The 18,474-nt window shown below is 39.9% G+C and overlaps 1 pseudogene; it reads right to left on the reverse strand.

The window, feature by feature from the left end:
- Positions 1-881: 881 nt before the first annotated feature.
- On the reverse strand, positions 882-5,863 carry LOC121163541 (annotated as a pseudogene).
- Between the last annotated feature and the right edge of the window lie 12,611 nt (positions 5,864-18,474).

Here is an 18,474-nt window from a genome sequence, read left to right on the forward strand (position 1 = left end):
AGACTCTTCCTTGGACAACGTTATAGTAATGAAGAAGGGCTGAGAGGAGGAGAGAGAGGAAAAAAGGAAACTGTGAAAACTTGACAGTCAGTGAAGAGCTGGCCTTGTTAGGGTGCCTGTCTACAGAATGCTATCATCACCCTGATTCCAATTAGTTACCCTCAAGGTCTCCAAGATGAACAAGCAGTCTATGTTTACCCATAATGTGCGAGGTTGCAAGCCTGCGAGGCTCCTGTGTTTATGCCAATTAATCTTTTTTTGCTGTGTGTAACCTTTTTATTTACCAACCTCCTAGATTGCATACAATAAATACTCAACTAACTCAGTTCCAATATCCAACTGCATAAGTATTTTTCCATAGAAAACCATAAGGAGAAGACAATAACTTGAGACACGAGTCTCAAAAACATTTGCAAGAAATAAGTCATTTCCTACATTTTCTTGCCTTTTTCACCTCTCCACTAGCTACTGACAATTCCCTAATTCGTTTTATGAACTCCGTCAGTATTGTACCAGCCCAGATACATTCAGCAAGTCAAGATCTCTAACCTAGTATATATTTGCTTCCACATTTTGAATGGGTAGGGTCACAATCATATAAAGTTCTACAAACCTGTGGCCTACAATTTCCCGTCTTACTATTAGTGAAGAGACAAAAGGGAATGGGAATTAGTATGGCTTTATAATTCTTCTCTTGATTTAGTACTCCTTGCTTCATATTTCCTCTGAAGATATAAAATCAAGTCTTTGGGATAATTTTTATACCCTTTCCAGCTCTTCACAAAATAACAATATTTTCATTTCAGAGTTTTCAAGGTAATAGCCTGAATACAATAAGGACATTTGCCAACATGATGTTAAAACCACTGATAAGTAATCAACTACTCATACAAACATATTTGGTGGAAAGGTTGTCCACACTAGACATTATCACACATGTGGTCAGGAATGACATTAAGCTGATAGGCAAGACAAATCTCACAGTCCATAGTAAAATCAGACTTTTTTTCCTCTAGGATAACAGGAGTTTCTGAAACATCTTCCAATTTTTTTAAGATTTACAGAGAGGAGGAGAAACAGACAGGAAGATCTTGCATCCAAGGGGCTGCAACAGCTGGAGTTGAGCCAATCTGAAGCCAGGAGCCAGGAGCCTCATCTAGATCTCCCATGTAAGCACAGGGTCCCAAGGCTTTGGAGCATCTTTAGCTGCTTTCCCAGGCCACAGGCAGGGAGCTGGATGGGAAGTGAAGCAGCCAGTACTTGAACTAGCGCCAAATGGGATCCCAGCACATGCAAGGTAAGAATTTAGCACTAGGCTACCACACCAGGTCCATCTTCCAAATTTTTTAGCAGACTGTTGGATCCCACAAACATAAGTTCCTGTTCAACTTAATTTCCAAAGGTTTTAGTACACGGTTAGAACAAAGAAAGCAACAATCAGTAATCGTAATAGAATGCTTGAGGTCTATCTCTGTATTTATGGAAGCACTATTCACCACTGCAATTCTGTGTTCTAGCACATTTTATACAATGTGTTCTGGCCCAAGTAGTCAGACTTTCTTTTTAGCTTCATCCACAACATCCAAGAATGCCTTCAGTGACTCTAACACTGTCAAAAACTGAGTACTGTTCAAACATCTTTGTGGTGCCCAACAGTCAAGAAATGGAACAGAGAAATCCACAAAACAGTCTAACGATTCTGTAGGGTAGCTAACCTTGAACTTGAGAGTAATAACAAGCTCTCTGCCAGAGGGACCTTCCGCTTTTCACTTGATGGTACTGAAGCAAGACTCCAGAAACACAACTGTATCCCAACCAAGAGTCCCTAACTCTTCAGTAAGACTTGAATAGATCCAGGGAGGAGTGCACACATCTCTTGTGTATTCTTTAAAGCAACTTCCAAAGTTATCTTCAACTCCACCATAAAGCTCATTAGATCAGGACAGTGCTCCATTCTCTGGCACACTATCCTATAATGTCCATTAAGTATTGTTCTCATCTGGAAACTGCATAGAAATCCTGTATTCTAGTGATCTTCTCCTACCATCAGCAACACAGCTGCATTCCAGGGCCCCAGGATGACAACAGAGAAACACACAGGCTAAGTCAGGCTGGAAGAGATGGAGACAACAGCAAGAGAAATGAGTAGAGTTGGAACAGCCCAGATATCCAACAGGAAAAAGAGGTGATGACAAAGGGTAGAAATCAAAAGGGAGTGGGTGCTGAAACTACAAAAGAAACTGCCTTTCCCGTTTTACCTTATTCTTTTTCAAAAAATATTTCTATTTCCATTTATTTGAAAATCTGAGTTACAGAAGAGACAGAGATCTTTCATTCATTGGTTTAGTCCCCAAATGGCCACAATGGCTGGGGGTGAAGCCAGGAAACTGGACATTCTTCCACATCTTTAATATGGGTGGAAAGGTCCAAGCACTTGAACCAATTTCCACTGCTTTTCCCAGGCCATTATCAGAAATGTGGATCAAAGCTGCACTGGTTGGGGGTCTTTCTGCGGAGCTCATAAAGGTTATGGGCATTGCAGGTGGCAGCTCTACCTGATATGCCACATATTCCCCTACTTTTGTTCTTATATTATATACAATAATCTCCTCTCACATATTTTTAAATATATATATGTATATTTATTCATTTTGAAAATCAGAGAAACAGATATGAGAGAGCCCTTCTTTATCAACCCACTCCCTAAATATCTGCAACAGCCAAGATTGGACCAGGCCAAAGCAAAGTGCCAAGAATTCAACTGGGACTCCCACTTGGGTATCCAAGTACTTGAACTATCATCCACTAGCCACATTAACAGGAAGCTGAATTTGAGACAGGAGCCAGGACTCAGACCCAGGTGCCCTGATACAGGTGGAGGCATCCCAAGAAGCCTCTTAACACTGCACTAAACACCTGCCCCTCTCCTCATATCTGACATATCCATGTACATGTCACTTCTGACCCTCCTAAGCAGCCCCATTTGGTCATTTAATCTTTGTTGGTGAAATAGGAAAAAAAAAATTTAAACACATCATTATGTCAGAATCCAACCAGGAAACAGAATTAAAAATACAACAAAGTTAATGCATCAAACTAGTTAGCACAGACTGGGAATATAACCAGGAAATGGTGAAGCAAGCAGCAATTAGCAGCAACAGGAAGCTGCCACCATCCAAGCTCGCAGGAATGAAGGAAGGAGCCAATGTTTCTAGTGCTTAGAGCCACTGGCATCTGAGCCTCTTCAGGTTGGTCCATTGGTGCTGGATAAATGCAGCCACTGCTGGGGGGCACTGTCAGGACACAGAGGAAAGGGGCAAATAATCTTATGTTTCCCTCCCCTTCATTCTCCAGTCCTCTATGATTGTCTCCTATTGGCCACTCAATCAAAAGCCAGATGATAAGAAAGCATGGGAAACGCAGCCTTCAAGGTCAGTGCCCTGCAATGCAGAGCAGGACAGAAAAAGGCAAAGCAAAACAAGTCAAAAACACATGAAAATTGCTTGTTGTGCACACTGCCAAGAGCCATGAAAGAAAGTTAATTTTATATGTCAACCTGACTAGGCTAAGTAATGCCCAGGTAGCTGGTAGGACATTATCTCTGGATGTATCTATGAAGGTGTTCCCAGAAGAGAAGAACATTTGCATTACAAGATTAAATTAAATAGACCATCCTCACTGGTTTGGCCAGGCACCAAATCTAAATCATCAAAGGCCTGCATCAGACATGAAGACAGAGAAAGGGTAAATTTGCCCTTTCCTCCTAAGCTCAAACATCATTTTCTCTCACCCTCAGACATTAAGGTTCCTGATCCTAAGACCCTCAGACCCTGAGACTTACACCAAGGGCCACCCCATTTCTAAAGTCTTCATCCTGGGCCTGAATTAACTCACCAGCTTTCCTGCTTCTCCAGGTCACAGACCGCATATCACAGGACTTAGCCCTCCTGTATGAATTAAGTCCCCAAATATCCTCCATGTTTCTACTCTTCCTTAAAAGTTCATAGACATTAAATTTTAAAATGAGTGTATTTTTGTGAAAATAGATTAAGAAATCCATGCACAGTCTTTTTATAACATTTGAGGATATTTCAAAGGGTCATGAAGGGACTGGTGTTGTGGCACAGCCAGCTAAGACACCTATTGTGATGCCAGCATCCCAGATGAGCACTAGTTTGAATCCCAGATGCTCTAGTACCAATCCAGATCCCTGCTAATGCACCTGGGAAAATAGTGAAGGATGGCCCAACAGCTTGGGTCCCTGCCACTCACATGGAGTTCCAAGCTCCTAGAACTAAGCTAACCTATCCCTAGCTGTTCATGGCCACTTGAGCAGTGAAACAGCACCACGAGGATCTCTATCTCTGCCTCCTCCTTTCTCTCTGTAGCTATTTCTTTCAAATAAGTAAAAGAAATCTGTGAAGAGAGTTCATGGAGAAATAGAATGAAAACTGTGTTGCAAAAAGTTCTAAACCCATGCACAGTTTCTTCATAATATGCATTTTTCACTTATTACAAAAAAATGCATCAATTCTATTCTTATTTCTAATTCTATTTTTCCATGAAATGTGTGCGTGTGGTGTGTGTGTGTGTGTGTGTGTGTGTGTGTGTGTGGTGCTTTACATTTTGCTGGACAAAATGGCTCATATGGAAAGATACCAGGTTGTAAGGGAAGGGGTTTCCTGCAGAGAGACGAAGACAGACAGTCTGAAAGTTTCTTCCTTATGTGGCATAGCTGCCTCTAGGACGGTCTGTCCTCTGAACAGGAGCAGACTGTCATCACAATGCTTTTTGAAAGTCAATGGTTCATGACTTTATGATCTTTCTTCCAAAGAAATAATATTATGTAATAGTTTCTTTGCCAAATAAACATTTCAGGAGCTCTTTTAAACCATTGTTAATGACAGCGACTTTATTTCCAAAGCATGGAGTCTTCCAAAGCAATCACATGCTCCCTCAGAATTTAAAACAAACTGGAATATTCAAAATCTTTAAATTTTTGAAATAATACAGTTTTTGAATTTTTTTTAAAGGCAGAATTTTAAAGAGAAAGACACACTAACAGAGAGAATCTTCTGTCTTCTTGTTCACTGGCCAAATGGCCACAACAGCCAGAGCTGGGTCAGATGGAAGTCAGGAGCCTAGAATTCCACCCTGATATTCTGTGTGGTTAACAGGGGCCCATGTACTTAAACCTTCCACTGCTCTTCCAGGCCAGCAAGCTGGAATGGAAACAGAGCAGCCGGAACTCAAACTGGCACTCATATGAGATACTGACATCACAAGAGGCAGCTTGACACACTGTGCCACAATGTCAGCTCCAGTCCTTAAAATTTTAAAATTTAAGATCCCTGGACTAATGTTGCACTTCTTCCCAGATTATAAATAATGAATCTGTCTATTGGAAAGCCTCTTGCAATCTATCTCCAAATGCCAAAACATACATTTCCCTCTCACAAAAATTCATGGTTGGAAGTGCTTCACCAAGTATTTGGTTGCTCTTGGAAACTGAGGACCTAGGCAGATAAGGTGACACTTGTCGTCAATGAACAGTCTTCTGAGAAAGTTCATTAAAGCAAATTCAGCCCTGCCTTACAATGCAGAGTAACTGTCTTCAGAAGGCTGCGCAAAGTCAAATCCAAGGACTAACATCTGTCCCCAGGTCAGGTCACATCTGGGAAGCTGTTAAGAGGATTCACTTTTGAGACACCAGATCTTGGGTTACCATCCCAGGTTTCTTTATCTGGATTTTACCTCCTTCCCCTTCCTCTTTTTCTTTCTGCACCTCAATTCCACTCTGGGTATTCAGGCTCCTCTTGGGCACAGGAAATTTTGAAATCCTTTTCATTCTCAGATTCTTCATCTCCTCTCATTTGGCCCCTGGTCATAGCTTCACACCCCTGATTCAGAGGACTAATTCAGAGGAGACTGTCTCCTTCCACTTATTGTCGCACACCCCCTTTTGCCTGGGTGAATTTCTAACCTGTTCCTTCCTGGTGTGACCCACACCATACCACTCTGCATACTACAGAATGTCTTACATTGCCCAAGTGCAGATAATTCACCGGAAGCATGGCCATGTGACAAGGCCACTCAATTAGCAGTGGACACTTGAAATCCTTGAGAAAAATGCCTTGAGACTAAGGCTCAACACATAGCATGATGAATGGGCAACATCTACTGTGGGCAGAGTGGGTTTAGTAACAATTATGACGTCAGTGGGAGCATGTGAGGTTTGACTGTTTGCTATGCATCAGGCCCAGGGATATGCATTTCAATGTCTTATTATGTAACCCTCCTGATGAAGAAAGTGAGGTTCCAGTGGTTAAACAATTTACCAAGATCATTAAGTTGGTAAAGAACAAACATGAAACTCAACATTCAGGTTTATATCATCAAGAACTTTGGTTCTAAGATCAGGCACTGATTAATATTCTAAAATACTCGAGGAAACCTGTTCCTGCAGATTTGGTTGAGAGGAGGCTCATTGCCCATTTGGTCTACAACCATTATTAAACATTGACCTGTCTTTCTCAGTTGAAATTTACCTGCTCAGCCCTATAAGCAAATTAGAAAGATTCACAAATTATGAGACTTTATTTGTGTGGTGGGGCACTGAATGAAAGAGTTTAAGGGAGACATGGTAAGAAACATGAGAATACAGTAGCTGACATCCTTATATAACTGCAGGGTTGAGAAGGGTACTCATTTCCTTCCTTCCATCACTATACCACGTGTTGGACACATGAATACCCTTAAAGCTAGGGTCTCCCCACTTTAGGAACTGTATTCCTAAAAGACAAATGGTATAAAGAAAATTTACTTACAGTATATGTTCTCTACTGGCGATTTTTCTAGGTGTGCTCAAACTTCTCAGTGCCATGTGATGGCACCCAGCCAAGAGAATACAGAAGGATACAGAAAGGGTAGAAAAGAACACAAAATCTGAGTGCAACTCCACTCATGTGTCACTTTGAAGGAGGCTGCCCATTTTCTAATTGGTCCAGACAGAAGGCAAACACTTTCTTAAATTTAATTACCAGCTACTATCTTTTTTTTTTAAGATTTATTTATTACCCACTTTCACCCCGTAGCCCTTGACGCTTTGTACCCTGATCAACTAAGTAAGATTATTAATAAATAAATAGATGGAAAAAAAGATTTATTTATTTTATTGGAAAGTCAGATGTACAGAGAGGAGGAGAGACATAGAGGAAGACCTTCCATCTGATGATTCACTCCACAAATGAGCCCAACAGCTGGTGCTACGCTGATCCAAAGCCAGGAGCCAGGAGCTCCTCTGGGTCTCCCATGCAGCTGCAGGGTCCCAAGGTTTTGGGCTTCTCTTGACTGCTTTCCCAGGCCATGAGCAGGGAGCTAGATGGGAAGTGGAGCTGCCAGGTTTAGAAATGGCGCCCATATAGGATTCCAGTGCGTTCAAGGTGAGGATTTTAACCATTACGCTATTGCGCCAGGCCCCCAGCTACTGTCTTGATTGAAGACATTTTTTTTCATTCGTTAAATAACCAGTCCCCTTCCTTCTGTCTCTCTTCTCCAGATAAAATTGTCTCTATTCTGTAGTTTTCCTGGATCTTTCTTCAGGAATATTATGAGATGGAGATGTGGTTTGTATGTGCTTGTCATTTGAAAGGTGTTATCACTTGGCTTTGCTGACAGATTAGATGAGTGATGTACAGTGAAGGCAAACTCAAGAATGATATCATGTGGTCCTGGCGCGGTGGTGCAGTGGTTAAGGTCCTCGCCTTGCACGCCCGGGATCCCATATGGGCGCCGGTTCTAGCCCGGCAGCCCCGCTTCCCTTCCAGCTCCCTGCCTGTGGCCCAGGAAAGCAGTCGAGGACGGCCCAAAGCTTTGGGACCCTGCACCCGCGTGGGAGACCCGGAAGAGGCTCCTGGCTTCAGATCGGCATAGCATCGACCGTTTGCGCTCACTTGGGGAGAGAATCATCAGAGGGACGGCAGATCTTCCTCTCTGTCTCTCCTCTCTGTATATCTGCCTTTCCAATAAAAAAAATAATAAAAATAAATCTTTAAAAAAAAGAATGATATCACGTGTGGCACCTGATTAAAAGGAAAACCGCAAGGATCAAGTTTAGGTGGAGTTAACTTTTATGCCCATTAAGTATATAATGTCTAATCATCCATTCAAGGAGGGGTGTTGAGTAGAGGAACCAAGAAATTGGCTTATTGGAAGCCACCAAAAAGGACTGCTTCCAAGAAGTGAATGTTTTCAAATGTTGCTAAAAGAGGATGTAAAGCAAGAACCAAGAATGAGCCTTCAGATTTGTCAATTTATGTATCTGTAATAACCTGTGAAATAACTGCTCTGGTGAAGCAACTGTAGTGAAAGACTGATTGGAACAGGTTGGAGAGATAAGAGAAAGAGAGGGAATTAGAGATAGTGAGTAGAGACAACACTGCCAAAGAGTTTCACTGAAAACGGTAGCAAAGGAGTGCACTGACAGTAGGAGGGGGGTGTCAGGAGATGAACGATTATCTCAGGGTCGGAACACCACCTCGCACACTGCTGAGAGTGATCCAGTGGAGAGAAAAAGGTGATGGAACAGAAGAGAAGGAAGGAGAATCCAGGGTTATGGCATAGTTTGTAAGGCTATCTCCTACAACATCTGCATCCCATATGGGTGCTGGTTCAAGTCCCAGCTGTCCAACTTCCAGTCCAAATACCTTTCAGTGGCCCAGGTGTTTAGGCCCCTTGCATCCACATAAGCGATTGAATGAATCTCCTGACTCCCGGCTTTGGCTTGACTTCCATTCTGGCTATATTGATCATTTGGGAAATAAACCAGCAGATGGAAGGACATTTTTTGTCTCTTGTTCACTCATTCTCTGCAACTCTGCTTTTCAAAATAAATAAATAAACCGCCAAAGAGAGAGAGAGAAAGAAAGGATGGAGATTTCTACAACAATATCCCTCTGCAGTACTGAGCAAATTAGGTCTGTGTGTGAATGTTGGGTTGATCTCTGTCATGGGTTCCAGAAAGATTCTTCTAACTCTAAGAATAAATATGGGTCTCTTACTGAAATTTCTTCACCCACCTTTGTTCTTAGTTTTGGCCAGAAATTTAAATGCAAAGTGTCATTTTATTGCTTAATTTGCATGTTGATTACTAACAAACTTGAGCCTTCTCTTCCTGTATGTATCACTCATTTGCATTTCCACATCAGTTCATATCCTTTTTTCTATGTTTCAATTGTCTTTCTTATTAATTAGTAAAGAACAAGACATTGATAATTTTGCACACTACAATTCCTTCTCTTGGAATCTGTAAATCCATCAAATTGTCTCACATTAACTGGAAATATTGCATTTTTAAAGAATCAAATCAATCACGTCTTTGCCTTAGTATAGGTATTTTTAAATTAAAAAAAAAAAAAAAATCTATGTGTTCTTGCCGGAGTCCAGCTCCAGCAGAGTTCGGAGCTTGGGAAGAGTGCGTGGAGTCGGAGATAAAGAAATACATGGACACTGTCACTTGGTACCCTCTTGCAACAGCTCGAGCTGTCCTTTTTGATTTACTCAGACTCCTCACAAACTTCGGCACAAACAACTAATTGTTCTGTTTTTACTTCAAGACTAAGGGGCATGCACAGACATTTGGTCATTCTGTCTGTACTTCAGGGCTAAGCAGGTGCCCCTAAAGATAATTCTACAAAATACTGTATTCATATTCTTCAAAGCAAGCCATTATTCATTCTTCAGTAGTAGCCGTGGAGCGACAACCAGGACTCCAAGGCCAAGGCACATGTGATTACCTGCTAATCAGTAATGCATTCCTACCACGTTTCTATTTCTACAATTTACCCATTATTTAATGGGAAAAAATACGTTACAAGGAAAAAACATAAAAATCCAAGACAAAAATTTCAAATGTTAAATTCCCCCCACAACTATGGGCTCTACGACCCCATAAACAATGAAATAATAATTAAAAGCATAATAATAAAAGCATCCTTAATTCCTCTAGCTAAAAATTATAAAAGTGGCTAAAACAGTTACATTTTCTATGCTCCAAAGAATTGCAAAGACAGGCTAGGTTTTGAGATAACAATAACTGTATTTATTGCCATAGCAGTTTCAGCTCTAACTCCCATCACTTGCATTAATATTTAGGATATATATCAAGCCCCTTCCCAGAAGGTGAGCTACGTGTCTGGGCCAGATTCTGAGGCAATGGTTAAGTACCCAATAAGGTGTCCAGAAATGGCACAGGCTTCATTGTGCTCCTGTGTGTAAATTGTCAAAGGCCCACTCACCAAAACATTATCAGTGACAGCAACTGCCAAACTCACATCAGTTACAAAAGCCACCTCACAGGGGCAAATAACAATGCCTCAATAGATTACAGAATTCTTAGTGGGGTGGTTGAGTGTCCATGCAAAAGGGCGTGAGACTGCATCAAGGTGGTCAGAGGAAATCTGCCGGGCCCTGCCAAACAGCTGGAAGCTCCCCCTGGCCCTGCCAAGCAGGGAGCTTTTCTCTTCACACCTTCATGCAATCTACACCTACTGCACAGACCCCAGCATGTTCTTTTATTCAATTACCAGATTTATCTTTAACATCTTTAAAGCATCTGGAATGTCTGTTGAGGAAACTAGGAATCTAAAGTGTAACAACTGAACTTTTATAACATGTGAATTTTCTAACTTTCCAGTTACTGCCATACTTGTGTGATTGAAAACAATGGTTGCGGCAGTCAGTTAGTCTAGTGGTCAAGATGCCATTTAAGACCCCCCAAGCTCCAAATCAGAGCACGTACTCCAGCTCCTGACTCTATCTTCCTCCTAATCCCTACCCTATGTAGCACCAGTGATGGTTCAAGCACTCCGGTCCCTGCCATCCACATGGGAGACCTAGACAAATTTCCTAGCTCTCAGCTTTTGCCCTGTCCTGTCCTAGCCATTGAGGGCATTTGGAGAGTGAAACAGGCAATGGTAGTATGCTCTCTCTCTCTTCATATCAAATTAATAATAATAATGACAGCAACAGCTTATCTAGAAAGACTCTTAGAAGGGATGCCTCTTTAACCCTCTTAATTGGCACAGTTAAGCCACCTTTGACTTATACAAAACCTCTGCAGAGACATGGGAGAGTGAAGCCGGGGTGTTGTTTTTGTGTTTCTGGGTTTCGGTTTAAATGTCAAATAGTCTCCATGCAAACAAAAACAGTTGCCAGACTATCAGGCTAGAACAGTTCAATGTTCATATGTGATTTATTTGGTAGCAGAGTAAATTACACAACTTGTTTATATCAGGCTTGTCAACAGCAAAATGAAGCCATTTACCAAAAAATCATATTGATACAGGAATCCTCTGCAGCCCCGATGTGGAATCTGAATGAAAGGCGTCAAGAAACACCATCTGTGTTATGATTTATGACAATGATAAAGAAAGAGGCTGTTAGACTGCTTTGGAAATACTAAATACATTAAGGGCTAAATGCAGCATTTGCTTCTGCATTTTATTATTTGAATGCATTCTAAGTATATTTGCCTCTGAAAAGTATCGCAATTTGGGGAAAAAATATTTCTTAACTCCGATTTGTTTTGAATAAGGACAATCATGGGAAAGTTAGACATCAGCTTATTAAAACTTAGGCCAGCACTCCGAACAGTTTAATTACAGAGAATCCTTGTAATTAGGCCCTGTAGAAAACGTATTCCTAACTAAAATGTTTCCACATTTTGTTCCTTATTTTTAAGGCCAACTTCATCAACCATGAATCTATTATGAATAACTGTTTTGGAACAAATGCTCTTATCTTAAGTTAAACAGGGAATGTCTGATAATTTATGGGCTTTCAATTAAATTTGAATTTTGCCTTTTAAGAAACTTTTGTTACAACAAGTGTCAGGAGTTTATATGGAATCAGTAGAATGTCAAAACCTATATGCAGTAAAGACAAAATAAATTCTTTGTTTAAACTAAATTCTAATTTGAATTTTTCTTTATTATCTCTACTTATAATTAAATATTTTGATACAGTCTTTTTCTAGCTATTGTTATTTTCATCACTGGAAATATGAATTTCAGTTCTTATAAAGTAAAAACAATTCTTTTTCAGAGTTGTTTTTTAACGTTATATTTCTAAGTAAATGGCTTCCCTAACGAAGGTAATAATCATTTATAATGGTTTGTAAATAAGTGTTTCTTTGAGTCTCTCATTGCTTAGCTCTAGAATAATAAGAACATTGGAGGGCAGAAAGTCAAAGAGATGTGTGTGGTTGTTCCACAGCTCCAAACCCAGTCTTCCCTTCTTAATTCTGTGACGCTGACACCAAGATCCTGCAGATGACATTTTTGCTTTGCCAGTGAGTCCCCTATCTAACTTCACCATCAGATCTTGGAGGATGCAGATGGAACCTGTGTTTTCCCTTCGCTTCTCTAAGTCTGTTTCTGGTTGCTGGGAATATCACCATTGCTTCTTAGCAACAACAGCCCCTGCCAGTAGCCGCAAGTAGCACCAGTTGCAGCAATTTGCAATGTTCTCAGCACCTACAGGACCAGCCTCATTACACTCTGTTAGAGAATCTGGGCACCAAACCAGCCAGCAATCCCACATCTGAGGTTTGGGTCTCAGGCCTTTAACGCCTCTTCAGCTTCAGAGACATCATCATCCATAAAGCTATTCCACCTTCCCAGAGTCTGGGTTCCAACTTTCTGAAGACTCTCCTCCAAACTTTCAAGTTCTAATTGTTTCAGCTTCTTCCCCTTATTCACCAGCCATAAAGATGGTAGCTGATCCTGCTTTTTGTTCCTTCAGGGAGCTAATTATCAACTTAATACTTAGTAATGCTTTTTTTTTAATACTTATTAATGCTTTATACTAACCACTCTCTCTTGAAATAACAGTGTGGTTTCTGTCTCCTGAGTGGAGATTGTCTCTATAACTGAATCCAGAACAAAACATTCATTTCAAAGTGTAATTTGGGAATTGGCTATGTTCTTGGTCTTCAACGCAGTGCTAGACTCAATGACAATGCATAACGAAATACCAGTGGTCCATGCATTGCCATCACAAGTAATGATGATGTTCCTAGTCAATTAAGTGTTATAAGGAGACATGGGATTGTTTTACTTGATTGTTAATGAAGTAGTGCTAACTATAAGGCTTGTGACATTGAATGGGTTTTTCTAGGCGCACTGGAGCACTTACAAAATAAAAATTACAAACTCAACTCACACTTGGCTCATGTTACAGACCGCCAGAGAACTTCTATGGCCTTAAAAATATCCTATTTTTATAGGCATGGGACCTACATGAGAGAAAATCAGACAGAAAATTTAGCTACATAGATTGTAAAATCTAATGTAATTCACAGCTGCTCTAAGTCTCCCCTGTGAAGTAGAGCATTGGTAAGATGGAAACGAAGCCTAGAATAAGAACCGCTGCTCTGGTGCAGGGTACATTAAAAAATAGTACACCTTCCTCTAGTCCATCACTTTCAGATACTATTGACAGTGAAGGAACCTGTCCTTTCATATCACATCCTATAAAAATCTCATTTGAAGAAGTAACTCTACAAGGTGACGCAGTCTCTTAAAGACTTACCACTTGTTGCCATTAGGTTCATAGTGAGATCAAATCTCATCATGCTTGAATGAGAATGGCAAAAGCACAAGGTTTGCTAATTATATTAACATAGACCTAGTTAGCATGAGTATAAAGGCAAACCACAAAGTGGAAACTAAATCCCCTGAAAATTCACCTCGCAGAAATTTCTGAGTTCCAGTGATGTAGAACATAGCATAGACAAGGAGAAAGACAAGTTGCTACATCCTATACCACTTGTAGCTAAATAAGCTAAACATTTGATGGGCCTTTTGTTGGATTCTGGAATCAACTTATGTCTTTTTTTAATTGAACTACTTCAATTTATCTACCATATGCCTGGTATGACTGTCAGTTTTGAGTGGAACAAGAGAAGCTCGCAAATAAATCCTGAATGACTGCTAGCTGCTCTTCTAATTGGGCTTTGTCCCCAGTGTATACAATAATACTCAACCATATAGACAAGAAAAGTGCAAAAGATACTGCAACCAATCTTACTCAAAATCATAGATGCAGAAATTATAAACAAAATTTAGCAAACAGAATCCAGCAATTTGTAAAATGTCAGCATATAAATTCTATAAATACATTCACCTCCGTTTTGTTCTATTTTACTACTGAGAGAGAGGAATGAAGCAAAAAAGGGAGAGAGAGAGGGAGAGAGAAAAAGATATCATGGGCTTCTATTCATTTGTTCAATCCCCCAGATTATCACAATGGCCAGGACTAGACCAGGTCAAAGCTAACCGTTGGGAACACAAACTATGTCTCCTATGTGAGTAGCAGTAATCCAATTACTTAAGCCAGTACCGTTGCCTCCCAGAGTATGCATTAGTAGGAATCTAGATTCAGTAAGTAGAGTCATGTATTGAACCCAGGTATTTTGATGCAGGAACCACTACACTAACTGACAACTTATCAGATAGATTTAACACCTACCCCAATGTCTGGTTTTATTATTATTATCATTATGATGATGAGGATGGTGAGGATGATCATAATCATGATTCCACTCCAAGACTGAGGGGTTTCCTGGAACATAAAGGACTGCTAATGTTATTATTTTGAATTAATGACTGAATGTTCAGGGTAGATGGATCCCAGAAATTCAAAGATGGCTTAACAACAGTAAATCTAGAAATGAATTTTAGCATGTTAAATAACTTATGAAGAATGAACATTATCATTTAATAATTGCAATAAAAACATTTTACAAAATCCATCAATAATTAACTTTAAGAAGGACTTAATTTGAAATATAAAAACTTTCAAAAAACAAAGGAGAGGGTACTTAAAAATAAAGCTAACAAAAATCTGTTAAAAATTAAAGGGGAAAAAATAATAAAGAGAAAATTTTGACACATTATTGAAAATGTTAAGAATGGTCTAAGTAAAGGAAATAGTATTTCTTTGAGCACAATTTTAAGACTAACTAGGTTGTGAGTGATTTGGTTTTGATTTTCCTCCTCCTCTCTACACGTTGGTCCTGGAGGATTACTGGGATTCCCATAAACTTGTAGAGACATAAATAACCCAGTTTGGTAGAGCACTTTTGAGTCTGTACATAATACATCCTAACTGCTTGAAGCAAATATGCAGCAACCCCCAAGGAATGCACACTATGTCCTGTCACAGAGGCCAGGGTTCTGGGGCCCATATGAGTTTTTCCAAACCAGAATATGGGGAGGAGTAATTCATCTTTTTTCTTTTTCCCTTTAACAAACAAACAAACAAACAAATAAAGGGCAATGGTATTCATTACTCAAGTAATTGCAATGCTAATAACTTAGAAATTCCAACTGACCCATAAGCATCTCACATATCTTAGAGATAACTGCAAACATTGAGCTCTTACTGTTGTGACTGATCTCACACTCAGCACTTGACATCTGTTACATCATAGAATTCACATAAGAATCCGATGACAGGCAACGCTATTCTTCCTCATTTTCCAGAGACAGCCATCAAGTATAGAGCAAGACCAGTGAAATGAATGGAAATGAGTATTTCTAGGGCTGTTAAAATATAACCACATAGAAAGCTCAAGACAACGCACCTTCATTTTCTCACAGTCTTGGAAACTAGAAGCCCAAAAATGAAGACGTCAGAATGTCTGGTTGCCTTCAGAGTCTCTGAGGAAGAACCTGTCTCCTGCCTCTCTCCTGGCTGGTGGAAGCTAACTGCATCCCTCGGCTTTTCTCAGGTTGGAGCAACATAACTCCAATCTCACCCTCCATCTTCATCTAGGCTTTATCTTTGTCTCTGCATCTTCTCTTTTTCTAAGTACCTCAGCATTGAAGTGACAGCCCACTCCAATACAGGGAAATCTCACCTTAAAATCTCTAAGTTTTTAATTGTATTTACATAAAATGAGCAAATTTCACATTTGTCTCAATACCGATTTAGAAGCATGGGGGTTCCTCCTTTCTTCCCCTCCTCCTTCTCTATTTCCCCTCACCCTTACTTTTTCCCCAAGTTATTACAGTGACATAATGTTAAGCTTCATGGTACCAGACAACATTCCAGTATATAAAGATAGCACAACTCAGCAAGTAGAGAAAAAAAGGAAAAAAAAAAGCATGGCTAACTTACTATTATTTTTCAGGAATACATACACAGGCTGTGGATAACAGTTAATTTTCATACTGTAATCTCACAGAGATGACTTTTTGTGCTGTATTAATTGTCTCAGCTCAGTAAGAATGTATATTTGCCTTTGGGGGGATCGGCTTATTTCACTAAGCATAATGAAAAACTCTAATAACATCTGGAAAGACTTATTAATCATAGAGTTACATCCTGAGGTTTCAGGTGGCATATCTTTTGGGGACTATAATTCATCCCACCATAGGAAAGGGAAGAACCAAGAATTTGAAAACAAGTCCGTTTGACCTGAACATCTCAATATCTTAACCATTATCCTATACTTCTCTTTTGTGTTTCTATAAGTTCTTGTGCACTATGTGTAAAGTACATGTAAATGTCTTGTGTGAAATACAATAGATGCTCACAAATTTTTAAAGGCTGAATGTACATTAAAAAATAAATATGATTTTTGGATAGTCCCCCTGGCATGTATTATACTGAAATTTATTCTACAGTCACTCTCAGAAGACTACCTCTGAGTAATCACACTGTGTATAGCTACTATTCCTTTACAAAGATGTCACCAACTTGCCTCTTCCTCCTTGTCATTATCCTCTTTGATCCTTCACAATCTGTTGTTTTGACAGCAGAAACCAAAGGAAAATTACAAATTCACTCAGGAAAGAATTAAAGGGAGAGGTGTGGTCAGAGAGCTTCACTAATGATGTAAAATCAGTACTGGGCTCATGCTCCTTGATCAAAAGGCAAAAATTAGCAATCACAGAGCTCTCTCAGTGTCTCTGTTCTTAACTCTCAAATAAACCTTGAACCATAATGCTAATCTACTTCTTATGTTTTCCAAGAACTCTCCAGCAGAATTCCTAGAATAAGAAGGTTGCAGGGTCATGGGGTGCTCTGCCTTTTTATGCGATTTGAGCTTCAGAATGTTTCTGAGGTAGTTGATCATTTGAGTCCGTGTCCCAGAACTGTAAAGGGACAGAGAAAGATGAGGAAAGGAAAAACAAGATTTTCATTCCAAGTGTCTTCAAGTGAAAAATATGACAATAGGGTTACATCAAATTTCCAATGATTACTATATTTTCTTTCTCTTACAAATTAGTACATGGGCCCAGTGCGGTGGCGCAAGTGGTTAAGGTCCTCACCTTGCACGCCCGGAATCCCATATGGGCGCCGGTTCTAATCCTGGCTGCCCCGCTTCCCTTCCAGCTCCCTGCCTGTGGCCCGGGAAAGCAGTCGAGGACGGCCCAAAGCTTTGGGAGACCCGCGCGGGAGACCCAGAAGAGGCTCCTGGCTTCGGACCGGCATAGCATCGACCGTTGTGCTCACTTGGGGAGTGAATCATCGGGTGGAAGATCTTCCTCTCTGTCTCTCCTCTCTGTATATCTGCCTTTCCAATAAAAATAAATAAATCTTTAAAAAAAATTAGTACAAATATTTATATATAGATTTATTTACAGAGTTGTTAACTATGAAATTGCCTCTGACTTTTTAATATACTGAGGATGAGTAGTGCATTTCCATAGCAGAGAAATAAAAGCATTCAGAAGTAAATTCAGTGCTTCTGTGTTATTGTAAACTAATTGTAATCATGTTCTTAATGAAGAAACAAAAAAGGGTGTTATTTTAAATACAGTAAATGGAATTAGATTCTTCTAAAACCATGTGAATAATCCCTCATCCTCACAAAAGCAGGAAAACTGGGGAAGAAAGTGAGTGACCAAGTTAGGGCCAAGTTGGGGGTTGTTTGCTGTGTTGGTTTCATCCATGAGGTCAAACTTTACAGAAACTTTTTCTTTTCAATTTTCTGTCGTACTAAGAAGTTGATGTCTATATATTCTTTAGTGCATTATCCACCTTTTTTGTTGTTATTTTTTTAATTGATTACATTGCATTATGTGACACTGTCTCATAGGCTCTGGGATTTCCCCAACCCCTCCTCATACCCTTCCCCCATGATAGATTCCTCCACATTGTTGCAGTATTACAGTTCAAGTTCAGTTAAGATTCTTTCATTGCAAGCATAGAGTCCTGCATCTTATTGTCCAGATCAATTCAACGGTTTCTTGGGGAGACCATCTCTGGTCTAAAGGTAGACCTGGCAGAATATCATCCCGATCAATTAAAAGTCACAACATAATATCAACATCAATTTACAACATTATGGAATTAATTGACATGGTATTGAGTAACAAATATGTTAAAAATGCAAGTTCTTAACTGCATCCTCTGACTACTTCATTGACATTTCAATTTTGGTTTATACACAGAACTGGCTGC

Source organism: Ochotona curzoniae, unplaced genomic scaffold, assembly GCF_017591425.1.
Source record: "Ochotona curzoniae isolate NIBS_2020 unplaced genomic scaffold, NIBS_Ocur_1.0 contig_64, whole genome shotgun sequence".
Lineage (NCBI taxonomy): Eukaryota > Metazoa > Chordata > Mammalia > Lagomorpha > Ochotonidae > Ochotona > Ochotona curzoniae.